The 15,979-nt window shown below is 34.6% G+C and overlaps 1 long non-coding RNA gene across 2 annotated transcripts; it reads left to right on the forward strand.

Annotated features, from left to right (window-relative positions):
- Nucleotides 1-28: 28 nt before the first annotated feature.
- LOC149774221 (uncharacterized) lies at nt 29-15,877 on the forward strand. 2 transcript variants are annotated; one of them, XR_016416951.1, is made up of 3 exons: nt 29-168; nt 7,140-10,053; nt 12,728-15,877. It is a non-coding gene; the product is annotated as an uncharacterized LOC149774221 (long non-coding RNA). The 2 variants fall into 2 exon arrangements; XR_016416950.1 differs by lacking the exon at nt 12,728-15,877 and having other exon boundaries at nt 7,140-11,725.
- Nucleotides 15,878-15,979: the final 102 nt, after the last annotated feature.

Below are 15,979 nucleotides of genomic sequence, written 5' to 3' on the forward strand. Positions count from 1 at the left end.
ATTAGTCGCCGACATGATCACAGATATAGGCATGTCATAAGGGAATTGTGCGTAAACAAAGATAAGGTGGCCACCATGTGCGTTGATAAAGATGAAGCATATATTGACTGAAAAGAAAGTTACCAACGATACTTAATCGTGGCAATACTGTTGGGCTCAGTTGAACACGTAAGGAAGTTGCGTATGAAAATGAAGTTATTTAAAAAAAAATAAAAACTGTTAGCGTGAGGATCAACACAGTGTTTTTCACTGACCTTGTCGTTATTATTATTCAGAGTTCTGTGTGAATGTTGAAATTTGCATATTTTTGCATATCCTTGTAATTTCGAATGCTTGAAAATCGCTCATTCTATTTTGTCAACAAACTTCACTTTAAGTTCAACAAGATTAAGACATAATTATCCATTGCATGTACCTAATAGTAATTATATATATATATATGTATGTATGTATGTGTATATATATATATATATATATATATATATATATATATATATATATATATATATATATATATATATGATAATTTTTGTATCTAATCCAACAATTTTGGGATTCATTTTGTCATTCAGAGTAAAATGAACATGCAAATTAATTATCAGAAACTGTCATTTATCAGCTGTGCTTCTCTATCATTCATGCATTTGTTTAAAAATGATTATCTTGTGTATCCCTTCCAATAGCAACTTGACATAATTTCTTCTGTGCCATATATATATATATATATATATATATATATATATATATATATATATATATATATATATGCAATAAACTGACAATGAACAGTGCAAAACAAGTATCTAACTACCCTGAGCACTTTTGACTCTTAATGATTCTTTTTCAAGAAAAAGGCAAATACAAAACATAGACAAGACAGAGAAATAAAACTGTTGTGGTTGCAAAACTTGGCATGACTATTTCGACAGGAATTAAACCTATAATTTCATTATGTTTCAACTAGTATATTTCAACTTGTTTATTTCAACTTGTTGGTATAAACTAGTTGAAACATAATAAATTTAAAGGTCTAATTCCTGTGTGCAACATTTATACTGAAGTAGGTCAGAAAGTATATTTATTTCACTGAATGTTAGTATTGTGGTCTATGGAAAAACACTAAAAATACCCATACAAAACAACAACTTTGCAGAATATCCATAAAAATGTGTATATACATTTATCAACTATAAATGTGTAATATAGTAAAACTAATGATCATTTAACATATTTGGTCAGATAATGAATGGGGCTTCGAGTGACCAAGTGGTCTAAAGTGCTTTCCATTACGGATCACTGCCATCTCACCTCTGTCTGCATGGGTTCAATTAGTCTCAGAATCGGCCAATGTGGGTATGTAAGAAAGCTTGCCAGTACCTTCTCGAGGGTCGGTGGTTCTTTCTGGGGATTTCCCAGGTTCTTCCTCCACCATTTATACTGGCTGCCATGTATAGCCTATCGTGTGCTGAAACATGACATTAAACCCTACAACAACAACAAAAAACAACAGATAATGACTGGCTTTTAATGATAAAATCTACAGACAATTCAAGATATAGGATATGTTGGTAGTGGGGTGGCTTTTGACAATAATTGTTAATAATTGTTATGGCAAACAGAAAGTTTTGTGGTCTGATATATTTGTATCAGTACAGTCAGCTAATGAATTCTCATGTGTGTATCAAAATCAGCTAAATAGATACATTGTGTCGCATCCTATTAGATACTTCACACATATGTCATAATAAATCTTGTATAAACAGAAACTATGCCATAAACCAGAATGGAAAACAATATAGAGATCACTGAAGGTGCTTTATTTGTTGTAGGCTTTTTTGTATTAAATAGGATGTGCTGTCGTCAGTAATGTTAGGTAATTTATTGTATATATGGTCTTTTTTTACACTTTTCATTTAAACATTATACAAGAATTGTCCATTTTCGCACACAGTCTTTTCTTAAAAGTCTTCATCCAGTTTATTAAGATAAATTCTTTTGTATTCCCTTTTGTAGAGGTAGCAGGACTACCATGAGACAATTTATGTATGTATGGATTTCCTCTGACACTTGCCTGATTCCATTTTTACCCTTATTCACTTGCCCATTTTTCTTTTACTAGCCCTAATACTAATCTTCAAATTTTGCATCCCATCGTAGGACTTCAGGACAGCATTGGGTCATATTGGCATGTTCATGGAAGGCTGAATTCAACATACCTCCATTTTGGTTAACATGAATTATTGGATATATCATTATAAGTCTCTTCAAATCTGAGAAAAAAATTACATAACCCTGAAGCTCTCTGCTACATATAGAAGCCTGAATTTTAGGTTCTCATTTTATCAGAATTTTATTTTTGGACAGTTCAGTTGCTTACCAGTTAATCCATGTTTCATAAGCTAATTTACATTGCTTGAATAATATGGTAGAGGAAAGAAAAATACTACATGTATGTATTATTTCAGTTAGTTATCTCCCTTATACCATATATGCCATTTGAAGAAATAAAAACTTACATTTTTAGTGCTTGTTTATAAAATTAATTAGATTTAGTGTGAAAATATGACGTTAGTTCTTTATCTTGATATGCACATAAGTATATAATAATTAGAGAATTTTACAGGGGTTGCTGATCAGCGTGTAATAATGGGTCAGAGAACCCATGTATCTGCAGTCAGTGGAATGTGTTGAATGTATATTGAAATTTTGTTATCACTAATCCTCGTACACAGAGAGTCACATATCAACATGGTGTTTTCATTAAAAGTGTGTGATTTGGATTTTCAACGCAGCTTTAAAAAAACTTCAGTCATATTGCAATGATGTCTGCAGTTCAGCAGTTTATAGTGATGTCTAGCACTCGGGCATCAATATGCTGCAAACATGTAGCATCATGTCTCACCCAATCACATTATCCTGACACCAGGTCAACCTAAGTCCTAACACTAATCTCTTAATGTTGAGTACCTAGCGAGGTAGCTGTTAGTACCATATTTGTTTACCTCTGGTATGACTTGGCCACTGTTTGAACCTGCAACCTCCATCAACCAAAGTTGATGCTCCAACCACTAGCCCACCAGAGCAGTCATTTTTTCGCTAACAGACTTTTCATGATATATAATTGGTCCTAAATGTAAATGTTGCCAATTTGATGTCAGTTATGTGGCCACTATGACAGCCATCTTGATAAATATGGTCACAATGACTGCCATCTTAAAAATCTTGTTATTGCTACTCATCCTGAATGGATGGTCATATCAACTTCAGGTGCTCACTAAAAGACTTCACATGATGTATAGTTGGTCTTAAGTCAAAATGGTGTCAGTCTAACATCCAATAATCTGTTCTCTCTCTTCTTCCAAAATGGATGGATGTATCAACATTGAGGTTTCACCAGTAGACTTTATATGACACTTAGTAACTTGGTCCTAAATGAAATGGTGTGATTTCTGCATCCAGTATGACTGGCATGATGACCTTCTTAAAAATCTTGTAGTCATCTTTTCCCCTGAATGGATGGTCATGAGGTTTTCACAGAAAGATAACTAATGATATCTACTTTGTCCTAAATGAAAATTGTGCCAAGCAGTCGTCCATTATGTGTACCAAAGAAGCCTTTTTAAAACTCTTGTTACCGTTGAAGAATATTAGAGATGGTTTCAACTCTTGATAGGTAAAGGAATAAATGATCTTATCTTCAATTTATTGAAACTTTTTTTGCCTAGTAGGGCAAATTCAATTAGTTTGAGGAACACTTGTTTAAAAATGTTATATGTATCAGTGAAAATGCATCATATGTGACACAATAACTCTTTCCTGTAAATCCTGTCTATTTTTGACAGAGTTATCACTCTTTAATGCTGTAGTGTACATGGTTCTGTCCTTATCATATTGTCAACTTACGTTTGGGTTATTTTGACAGTGAGCATACAAAATTTTATATATGGAAAAGCAGTTGTTACATTGATAAATACTCAGTCCAAGTAAATAGAAAAGACAGAGAGACAGTTTTCATGCAAATTTGCTATTAAATTATAAGCACTTAAATTTCAACATTGTCGAAATAGTAGTAAAACGTAGATCCCTTTCAGGCACATTTAAATCTGAGTTATGGCTAGTGGAATTCAAGCCAAGGCAAGTGACATTTTTAAAGTGACTTGCTGTGGGCCTTTGGTCTGAATATTTTAGCACTGTATTTGGCTCATGTGGATTGAGGGTTGCCAACTGCATCATTCATGCTAGAGGGCAATCTCCTTCCAGGCTTTGCAATGCAAACTGGAGATTTTTGTATGATTGGTGAAGTAGGAGAATTGTTTATCCTTGTTAAAATGCCTGGTATAGTTCCTCAGTACTAACTATATGAAAAGAGTTGTACTTTGCATCAAACCTAAAGCTGATAGTGGAAGTGTCTACTGCCATGATCTTTAGCCATGTCATGCAAGAGTTTAAATTTCTCCAACATGTCCTTCTTATTTAGTTCAACTGAAACCTTTGCTACCTTATTGCAGTCCTTTGAATGTTGCTGTGAGCTGGAGGAGGTGCTTGTATGACAGTATGGAAGAGTGTGACATTTGCATTTCTGTTAGATGTCTTTTGAATTTACATCCCGATTCCCAAAGTTAATGAACCAGTACTTAGCCTTGTTGTGAAGGCTAAAAGCTCTATTTCTGTACAGCTTGAAGTTAGGTGAAATAAGCCACAATTTAGACATTTTAAGATCATCTGCCACCCCAAGCCCCTTGTGAACAATCTGTAGCCCCCTCTTGATGTAGTTTTGACATCAGATTCATTGTTTTCATCTCTATGTGTTGTTCAGTATTTGAATTCACTGTAAAATGAGAAAGAAAATATTTAAAAGTCAGTCTGAAACATTGCATAAAGGAAGTAGCATATCAACAAGTACATCCATATATTAAGCACAGCATGTCTGTGTCAGGTTTATGTTGAATCTGGATTGTCTATTGTCAGATTAATGTTCGCTTTGGGATTTGGTATGTTTTGTCAAAATATTTCCAACAGGTCAGTAGGATCATACTGTCTGCTCTGCATGATTCATTTTTTTAGGGTATTATTGTTTGGAAATTCATGCCTTAGTAATATTGAACATAGTCCTTCTTGAAGCATGCATGTTTAGAGTTATTTTTCATCTTCCTTGATAACAGATCAAAATCGAATTGTGCTGGTGAATATTTTGGGCCTAATTTTCATAAGCCTAGGATGAGTTTTCATGTATTTGGCACAGTTATGCAAATAAATTAGAAACTTTTGATCTCTCCAAATTTAGTTATCAGTAATGCAAATAAATGAAGAATCAGCAATTACAACGAGTCCTAAGTGTGTGGGGGTGGGGGGGCTGAGAATGTAGCAGGAATTAAGCTATCCATTCCCCAATTTTCACCACATGGGCCATACATGTGCAGCTCTAGTATGAAGCCTGTGTACTCACAGGGAGGTCTTTGGTGGTAGTTGTGTGTAGGGTTTTTAAGCTAATTTCTTCTTGCAAAAATTTTGTCAAATTTGTTTCAGTGGATTTCAGAATGTTCAATTAAATTTAAAATTTTCTAGAAAATCTGATGGACAATTTTAAATTACATCCAGTTTTTAATTTATTTTCAAAAGACCTGCCAACTAGGCTTAGTTTCACGTTTCATTTTTCATATTTGGGATCCAATCTTGAATAGTTTTCTTTCTGTTGCATTTTGAATATGTTGTTATGTATGTAACTGACAATGATAGTTATTTTTCACCATTATGTAAGACATCTTTGCTAGCCGTGGTTCAGAAATGTTAACCCTATCTACACCTTGACAGATCAAGCAGACATTTCAGTGCTTTTTCAGATGGAAAAATCTATTGGATTTCATGAGTTGCCTCTCTTTGTGTATACTGCCAACTAACCAATAGCATGTGACAGCTGTGCATTGTATATTGGCTGAAAATGGTGGAGGCAATTGACTTCAAAAGGATACTTTTTATGTTTAACATCGAATGTATGACTACTTACCAGAGAGAAGCCATTACAGGTTTTTTGTTGTCTCAGTCAAGAAGGAGCAGTGTTCAAATTTGAACAACTTAATTTTGACTGGATGCACTGGCTTGAAGCACAGTAATATCTGTTTCATCTGTCAAGGTGTGGGTAGTGTTAACATATCAGAACTTTGGCTAATGAAAATGTAGGAAAGAAGAAATTTTGGTTTTGTAACTGTAGAATTCATTGACCAGCTTTACTGAAAATTACCCCTATTGCATGTTAGAATTTAAACTGTACCAATAATGCAGATTTCAGAATCATATTTATCTTATGTGTATTACCTTTCTTCTGCTGTTGTTGTTGTACAGTATATGCTGCACATAGAAACCCATTCACATATAAGCAGACACCATCCACCAAAGAAATAGGTAAAACTTTAAAAACTACATAACCCATGCATAAGACAACTTAGAAGTCCAGCCTTTTAGAAGAATCTTGTAATTGCTACTACATCTGAATGGATGGTCATCTTCACATGGGTTTTCACTACAAACGTCCTGGTGGTTCAGGTTAGGCATACGATCTCATCTTTGGCAATCTGCAGTAACAATATACAGGTAATCAACAAGAAAACTTAAAACAAGCTGATCTCCTATCAGGGTAAATTATTTGGCATATACACGAGTATATAAGGGTTATAAACATTTCTAAAAAAAGGTATTTCATTTCCTCCATTGATCTCATTAGGTGATGGTAGCAGATGTCTCAGTATGTGACACATGCTAATGATTTCTTTGCTCTGCTTGGTTTATTGTAGCTACTTTGTTAAATTCCCGTGTTGTCTTATCAACCAAGTATTTGTCTGTTTGAAGAATATGGGTGCTCCTAAGTTGCATATCAAGTACTTTTTCTATTATCAAATTCACCTGCTTTATGTAATTTTCTGTACTTGTTATGGGTATATATTGTCACCTTGTCCTTTTGAGAGTGTGGTAATTAACTTCAGGACTGGCATGGTATTGTTTGTGAAATATTTAGGTAGAGAAACTCTAAACAGCCTCACACCTTTGCATGTTTGTGTAAAGTCTCACCGTCATTTAAGCACTTTCTCTTCACTTCATTTTTTAGATTTCTTGTAGTAATTGCATGTATTTACATTAATTTGCAGATTCCTGAATTCATTTGAACCAAGAAATCTGGAATGAGCCACCACATATTTCAGCAGCTGACACTACAGACCATAGAGTGTCACTGGCATCTAGGAACATTCATCATCGCAGAAGTGACATAATTGCATCAAGAACTTTGGGTTGTTGCAGTGTGATTTCTTTTTTACATTTCCTTCCATTTCTTCCAAAACTTTTTCTTTGATACAATTCTGCATCAGGCCTCAACATCTTGACTAAGGACATTTAGTGTCCATCTCACTTTCTCTTCCAAAACTACCAGGAAAGATTGCGTCATTGAATATGACTATCTACATTTATTAAACTGTGGAGGGAGTGATGGTACCTTAGTTGGTAGTGCACAAGACTAATAACACAAGGGTTACAGGTTCAGTACCCACTCAGTAATAATAATAATAAAGAGGACTTTGTATAGCACCTAATCTTTACAACATTAGACAACACCTGTAAGATAAAGAACATATATAATGATATGAGTACAAACACAAAAACCATGAAATTAGAAAACAGAGAAAACACATGCTGAAAATATTTAAGGTAGGAAACATTATTAAGTCTTTAAGTTTGTTCTTGCCATCAAAATAAGTGAGTTTTGAGAGCACCCTGGGTTGGCTGCCTCTATGTGTTTCTTGGGGAAAGGGTCTTGGCTCATATTTCCTTGACATGTTATTGCCAATAATATGTTACAAGTGACATTAAAAGCAAAAAAACCCAAAACAATTTCCAAAGTGAGTCAGACCTGCTAAATGTTGTGCTGCATGCATGAAACATTTTCAATCTTTAGCAGATTTCTCAGATTTGGTTATGACCAGTTTGTGGGATGATCTGTTTTCTGTCATCAATTGTTTGTTGTCTGTCTGTCCATTGCACTTGTTTATAATCACTACTACTCTTAAACTACTTGGAGGACTGTCATGTAATTTTATAGACACATTCATCCTATGGTCTAGTAGATTCTAAATGAAAATGTGCCAACTTGGACAGCCAATATGGCCACTGCATTGGCCATCTTGAAAATATTGTTATCATTACTTCCCATGTATAGATGGTCCTATCAGCATATGGTTATCAGTTAACAATCTTCTTGTGACATCTAGTTGGTTCTAAATGAAAATGGTGCTAGCTTCTATCCAGTATGGCCACCACAGCAGCCATTTTAAAATTCTTGCTAACACTACTCCTTAGCAGAAACTCATTTAAACATGGAGTTTTTATGATAATGCTTCTTATGATGTCTTCTTGGTCCAAAATGAAAAGCCATTCTGATCTGATGTCCAATTTGCTGCCACAGCAGCTATCTTAAATATCTTGTTATTGCTACTTCTTCTAAATTGATGATCACATAAAAATGGGGTTTTCGCTAAACAACATCTTATGATGTCTAGTTGATCCTAATGAAAATGGTGATGATCTGATGTCCAGTATGGCCACCATGCAGCCATCTTGAAAATATTGTTAATGCAGTTCCTCAAGAGAAAGTCATATTGATATGGGATTTTCACCAGAAAACTTTTTATGCCCAGTTTGGCCTAACTGAAAATGTTGCCAGATGCATATCTAATATGACTGCCATCTTGAACAAAATCTTATTACGACTTCTCCTGAATGATCATGTCTACGTGGAGTTTTCACTGAAAGATCTGTCATGATGTTTGTTTGGCAGTAAATGAAAATGGAACCTATCTGACTTCCAATATGGCCATCTGAAAAATCTTCTCGCTACTTCTCCAAGATGGATGGTCATACTGATATGTTGCTTTCACCAGAACACTAAAGTGTGTAATCCTAAATGGAAAATAGTGTACATCAGATATCCAATAAGAGCACCAAGGCAGCCATCTTGGAAATATTATTATTATTTTTTGCAAAAATGAAATGTAATGGAATTTTCACCTGACTGCTTATGAAGTTCACTAGTCCTAATTTAAAATGGTGCTGATCTGATGTGTAACATGGACACCATCTTGAAATTATGTATTTGCTACTAACTGGAATATCATTTTCATGTGGCATTTTCATCAGAGGAGTTTTTATGGAATTTAACTGGTCCTATGAAAATTATTCAGATTGACCTTAAATATGGCCACCTTGGTGAAAATATTGTTATTTTTACTCCTAAATGAAAGGCAATATCAGTATGGAAGTTTTACCAATAGACTTATGATACTTAGTTTGACCTAAATTAAAAAAAGTGTTGATCATACATCCATTATGGCTGATATGAAGGTTGTCTTCAAAATCTTGCTGTATCAGTCTGACATGTCCACCAGAGCAGCCAATTTGAAAATCTTGTTATTGTTTTAGAATGTCAAAAAGGGTTGACCACTCCGCTGTTAAAAGGAATGATATTATCTTGAATTTATGGAAATTCTTGTTACGCAGTAATTAAGGGATTTTTGGTTTAGAATTTCTGCAGTCTCACGCCATTATTTGGCACAAGGAATAAAAATTTTGTAATCTTCTTGGCATCCAAAAGTTGACTTTGCCTGACCATCTATAGTCAGAAACTTAGACTTTTTTGAAGCACAAACTGTTTCTCAGTTTGTCCCATTTCAATCACAAAGAGGGGTGCTGCATACAGAATATTGGCAGACAATTGTTATGATAATCAGGGCATGTAACATCATGTACCTGTCCTGAGCAAAGTTACAGCACAACACAGTTTTCTTTCAAAAAAGCCACATCACCAGTCAAATTTCTTTTGACGTGTCTGTATTTATACAGTTGTAACTTTCCTACTTAACTTGCAGTCCTTTGCATGCGCTTTAAGCTGGAGGAGGAACATTTATGACAGTATGGTGTGTCTTGAAATTCTGTCTGGAATCCCAGATTGAATGCAGCAGCACTAAAGCCTGATTTGCTACATGGAACTTCTTTGTCCAACTCAAAACCGAGGTGAGATGAAACACAATTAAAACATTTTGACATCACCTGGCAATGCCAGCCCCAGCCCTATTTCTTGGGACCTCCGTTAGTTGAGTACTGTTAGCACCTCATGACCTAGGTGTGTCATCCTTCTGTTCATTTCCACCACTTCTGTGATGTTTATAGTTGCATTCCCATTACAAAAAGACAAAAGTTATTTAATGTCAGTTTTAAACATTGTGTACAGGAAATGGCATACAAACTATTACATATCCAGTTTTAGATGACTTAACCAAACGTTTTCAGCAGGTCCATGTGAAGATAATTCTGTATGATTCTTTTTAAGATCTCATTCTTAGGAAATGTTTTTGCCTTCGTTTTATTGGACATAGCCCTTGCAGTAACATGTAAAGTTTTATAATTTTTTGTACCTTTTATGGTGACAACAACAACAAAAATATGGATGTGTTGGTGAAGGGTTTCAGGCCCCTGTTTTATTAGCCCTGGAACTAGCTTATATACACATTAAGGTATAATTTAGTAATTTAGAACTCTTAAGTCAATTCAAGTATCAGTGACATAGATCACTATGATTAGTAATTAAAAATCAGGAGTAGTTTCAAGTACAAATGGGGGGGGGTCAGGATTCCAGTTTCCAGTTCACACCTTGTTGGCCATGCATGCACGCAGCGGTAGTCAAAGCCTGTGCGTTTGTTGGGTGTGTATGCTAGCAGTTATGTACAAGACTTAAATTGTGTTTTTTCGAACAACCTTTTTTTAACATTATGCAAGTAGTTCAGAATATAAATTTAAATTTTGAAAGTTTCAATCAAAATTTAGTGAAAAAATTAATTTAATTTTTTTAATATTATCACAGGACTTGACAGGCCAGCATAGTTTAATTTCTGATTGTGTCAAAAATTTATCTTATTTGGGAGCAGAACCATAAATGGGTTTTGTTTCTGTTCCAGTTTGAAATACTGAGTTCTCATGTATGTTGATGACATTGAAATAATCATTTTTCAACACTGTAAGAAGAAATTATGATCTGTAAATTTATGGACTGTCTTAATTTGCAAATTTCTTCTATTATTACTTGCTGGTAATGTATTATCATGATATATTGTCTGTGCAACTGTTTGCATTTCTTGCCTCTGACAGATGAATGGCTTGTTGACAATAATTTAGCCATATGTTCAATGATACTCGATACACATGCATGAAATTTGGGACATTTGTTCCTTGTAAAGATAAGAGAGACACATTAGTTGCAACTTGAAAACTTTGCTTACAGATATCTTTTAAACATTTGTATAACATCAATATAAACAAAATCTTGTATTTTAAGACATGGAGTATTTTGTCTGTCTTGATCAAAAGCAATCAATAATGTAGCTTTATTTTATTAGTATACCAATATATTTGCTTTAAAAGTTAACATAAAATTTTTTCATTGTAATTTTAATTGATACTTCATGAAAATGTCCTGGCTACACATGGCCAATGTCACATTTGAACTGTTGGCCTGAATCAAAATTCTAATTATAGTTTGCTTTCATACAAAAGTCAGACTACATAAGGATGAGACAAATATATTCACATAATTGCTCACATGGGTTTTGTTAAGAATTTAGATATACCTAAATCTCTTAAATGTAGCTTAATGTGTCAATAAATCTCATTTATTCATGATTGGAAAGTAGGCAAATTGTTCTAGAAATTCTTGTCTAAGAGAAAAGATATGACCTCCATGGCTTGCTGTTGTTACTCCTCACAGATGGAATGCCATACTGACATGATCTTTTTACCAAAAGACTTCTTATTATGCCTTGTTTGTGCAACCCTCCAGTTCATGCTTCTAACTGGCCCCCTATCAGTCTGGATACATTCAACAATTATGCTTTTGGCATAATCATTACACTTTTTTCCACTATATTATGCCTTATGCGTAAAATTATGCATTTTTGGTAAATCCCCCTACAAAAATCAATAATTTGTTTTCTCGTTTTATTAACATCCCATTAATCCCACTGACCATATTCTAAAAAAGACAGCTTCTACATAATTACAACATAAGAGTATGTTTGTCCGTAGACTTGCATCCACTTCCTAACAGTATTAATGTTCCATTTATAGCAGCTGTCCTATTTCCAAGAAGCATGCTGGTTTCTACTTTCAGACTTTTTACCTTGGATTCATTGTTATCCATGTTTGTTAGAGAACCAATCTATAGGGCATTATAGGTCATGTCTATTGGCTTTTCTTCGAGAGTACAATAGAGTTGCATGTACTTTCCTCACACTATCATTATAATATTTATATCAGCTGTATGGCTTAGTTAGGAGAAAACAGACTGGTTTTCAAATTCTTGATCATTGCTCTCAGATTCTAATTCAGGTTTGCTACAGAACCAGTCTGTAGGTATTTAGTGCTAAAAGTAAAGTCAGATTTACTCTAGTTGATGTGTGTGTTAGAGCAAAAATGGTCTTTTTTCCAAATAATTTCACAGATGGATTACAAGAAAAAAAAATTCCTCCAAAGATGAACACATGAATGACATAATGCAGCATTCCATTCTAGGACAGCATCATGCCCATTGTAGGCTGTGTGGAAAGACTTTTAATATTTGGTGCTAAAAGTTGTAAGATGCATTTTGTTCAATGTGTGTGTTATAGCAAAAATGTTTTTTCAAATAATTTCACAGACGGATCAGAAAAAGACAAAAAAGCTGATTCCTCCAAAGATTCAAAGATGAATACAGCTTTCCATTACAGAGCAGCTTTACGCCCATTGCAGGCTGTGTGGAAAATCTCTTGAAAACAAAGAAACACCTTGTATTAGGTCGTCTTACTCACTCCAATACTAAGGTAACTTCCTTTTTACAGCAAAATTCAATTTTATTGTGGACACGAATGTTATAAATGCAGAGGTGTTATTTGCCAAGTTCTTAACAGAACATGTACTACCCTTAGCGGCAGCAGACCACATTGGTCTTTTGTTCAAATGGATGCTTCTCAATTCCGAAATTGCTGAAAACATGCGTGAGCAAGAACAAAATCATCTTATATTGTTCTGTGATTAATTGAAGATACATGTACTTCACTTAAAACAGCAGAAGCCAATACAAATTGGGCTGTTTAGTATTGCCACATAGTAGTGATTATGATGACAGAATGTATTACACAGTTTGTGTGACTCAGATACTTTGACAACGAAAATGGCAAAGTCCGAGTGTTCTCATTTCATTACCAGAATTAACAGTAGATTCCACTAGATAAAACATTTTTGATCTGCTTGATAATGCTTTGAAGAAAGGTGATAGAAGTTGGCATGTACTTCATGCAGACAGAGTTGATGTGCAATATTTGGCACCTTATTTCCTAAGTAAAAGTCCCAATCACTGAAAGTTAAAATGTCAGGTTATTTATGAAATGAATATTGGTCTTTATCATTCTAATGCTGACCAAGAGAGATTGCTTAGTATTGTTAATAAATGTAAAACTGAATTCAGATCCAGGCTCAGTAACCCAGTACTTAGTGCTCTACTGGTGTGCAAAACATTCATGGTCTCAGCTGGTACAAAGTGTTTTGAAATGCAACACAAGTCTGTTGCTTTTTGAAGCTAAAAGTGCTACATATGACATTTTGAAGCAGTAATTGATATTAAAAGACCAGAGGGGTAAATAAATCATTGCTCATTGAATTTGTATCATCTTATATGTGGATTAATCTTTTTCTGCTCAGATTACTCTTTTTGCCCACTGGAATTACACTTTTTTCTCACCAGGAGTTGGTATGCATGCTGGGTCCCCTTGAGATCTAAGTTCATAAATATCTAAGTTCGTGGAAAAATTTCTGACCAGTATCGAGTCAAGCTTCAGAACATAACTCCTTACTTTACACCAAATGCAACTGATTCAGGCTGTGTGGGGTAGGTCATCTAGACCAATGGTAAACCTGTTCACATCAAATATTTTATGCCTTTCAAACGCCAAACCAGAGGGCATTTGTGGTGGATGCACACCAGTAGAGCACTAAGTACTGGGTTAATGAGCCTGGATGCCTTCATTCTGAAGTGAGATCTATTCTGTGCCTTCAGAATAGTCTTTTGGGTTCTTCATAGAGACAAGACTTCTAAGTCAGGACTCATCTTATTAAGCACTGCATGCAGTTGTGGCTCAATGATCTCCTCCTCATCCTGTTGTCAATGATCCCAGGGAATTACCACCGAGACAGACCTAACAATACTGGACACTTAGCCCCTCATGCACATCACTCCGTAAATCTGCCACCTTAATGCCTAGCTCATATCACTTGAATTAGGCCAGTCTAAAAGACAATAAGCTTCCAATTTTTATGATGTAAAAAGTAGAAGTACAAGATTTATATGTAGGTATTATGCATATCTATATTATTTAATTTTTTCGATGACTATAGATTGGAAGGATCAGTTTGTAAACTACAGATCATGTTGCTAACCTTTGTCCATAAGTGCAAATTATAGTTCAAAGATAATATTTGTAAACATGTTTATTTGGATTTGCATTCAGGACATGTGTTTTCCTCTTTGAAATTCATGATCTACCTGATTTTTGCGAGGTTGGCTGCTAAAATTTAAGTTAACAGGCCTTGTTTATGCATTTGATGGAAATTTCCCTAACGAGATGACACTATTTTCAGAAAGTGGCTATTGCAACATATATCAGGTGGGGAGTATTAAAAAAAAGTTTACATCAGAATTATTCATTCCTGTTTTAACATCTGCCTAGTGGAATCAGTCTTTTTGCTGTGTTCAGTTATAATTTGAGAGGATTTATTTAAATTGTTCATTGGAATTACAAAATGCTCATTGTCTTTTGGACTCGATTTGGGCTTGTTGTGAATTCATTGAAGGACATTCTTGATTATAGTATTGTGATACATCAATAATATTGAAACAATAGCCCATTAAAGGCTACTGACACATCAGCATGTTCAACACTAATTTATTCCAAATACTATACTTTTGGATTATGTGATATAACTCTTACAGGGTTTCCACTTGGGTCTAGAATTGTTGTTGTTGTTGTTGTGGGGTTTAACGCCATTTTTCAGCACATGATAGGCTGTGTATGGCGGCCAGTATTAATGGTGGAGGAAGAACCCGGGAAAACCCCGGGAAGAACCACCGACCCACAAGAAGCTACTGGCAAGCTTTTTCACATACCCACATTGGTCGAATCCTGGACTCAAACCCATGCAGACAGAGGTGAGATGGCAGTGATCCATAATGGAGAGCGCTTTAGACCACTCTGCCACTCAGGGCCCCAGTCTAGAATTGAGACCAGTGTCTAAAAATTTAAAATTGCTTTAATTTCCAGGTCTGGAAAATTTGAAAATAACTAAAATGTCTTCAAAAAGTCTTACATTTTTGTTAATACAACTGACTCAGTTGGAATCCAGTAACATGACTATTCTTGGGGAAGTTTGAGTATATAGATTGATATATTTTCGGGAGGTATGGAAATGTTTATTTTCTGGTCTGGAAAAGGTATGGGAAATATCAGATATTTTTGTTGTGGCAAAAACCAGGCTGCTTGTGGCATCAATTGGAATTTAATACATAATAATGTAAGTTCCTTTCAAATTTTCACTTTGTATTCAAGGGAAATAAATTATTTGTTGAGTTTTACTAAACTTGATGGTTCTTACTTTTTTATTTTACTTACACTATAGAACTGTAACAGTAGGAAATAAAGAAAAAATTGGAAAGAACAAATTCAGAGAGGTATATAGACAGTTTTAAATCTCTCATTTGAAAAACTCCTTGACAGTGATTATATAATTGTGGGTAAGCATGGTAAAGGACTACTGTTTCTGTCGCAAACCAAACTCTCATGAACAGGCTTAAGAAACATCAAATTTATTCTAGATGCCTGAAATTTAAAGAATGTTTTAATGATTTAACAGATATAGC

Source organism: Sinohyriopsis cumingii, unplaced genomic scaffold (genome assembly GCF_028554795.1).
Source record: "Sinohyriopsis cumingii isolate HCF-2022 unplaced genomic scaffold, ASM2855479v2 utg000379l, whole genome shotgun sequence".
Classification (NCBI taxonomy): Eukaryota; Metazoa; Mollusca; class Bivalvia; order Unionida; family Unionidae; genus Sinohyriopsis; species Sinohyriopsis cumingii.